Source organism: Mizuhopecten yessoensis, unplaced genomic scaffold, assembly GCF_002113885.1.
Source record: "Mizuhopecten yessoensis strain PY_sf001 unplaced genomic scaffold, ASM211388v2 scaffold10107, whole genome shotgun sequence".
Classification (NCBI taxonomy): domain Eukaryota; kingdom Metazoa; phylum Mollusca; class Bivalvia; order Pectinida; family Pectinidae; genus Mizuhopecten; species Mizuhopecten yessoensis.
In genome coordinates this window covers 334,286-334,596 of record NW_018408382.1, presented here as the reverse complement: position 1 = coordinate 334,596, position 311 = coordinate 334,286, and positions in this window count along the sequence as shown.

The following is a 311-nucleotide window of genomic DNA, read 5'->3' as shown; positions in this document are numbered from 1 at the left end:
TAGATCACACTTCTGTGACGTCATGTACCCTCACCACACCTATAGTATACTTAACTGGGGAGTGTTCTCTAGATCACACTTCTGTGACATCGTGTACCCTCACCACACCTATAGTATACTTAACTGGGGAGTGGTCTCTAGATCACACTTCTGTGACGTCGTGTAACCTCACCACACCGATAGTATGCTTAACTGGGGAGTGTTCTCTAGATCACACTTATGTGACGTCATGTACCCTCACCACACCAATAGTATACTTAACTGAGGAGTGTTCTGTAGATCACACTTCTGTGACGTCATGTACCCTCACC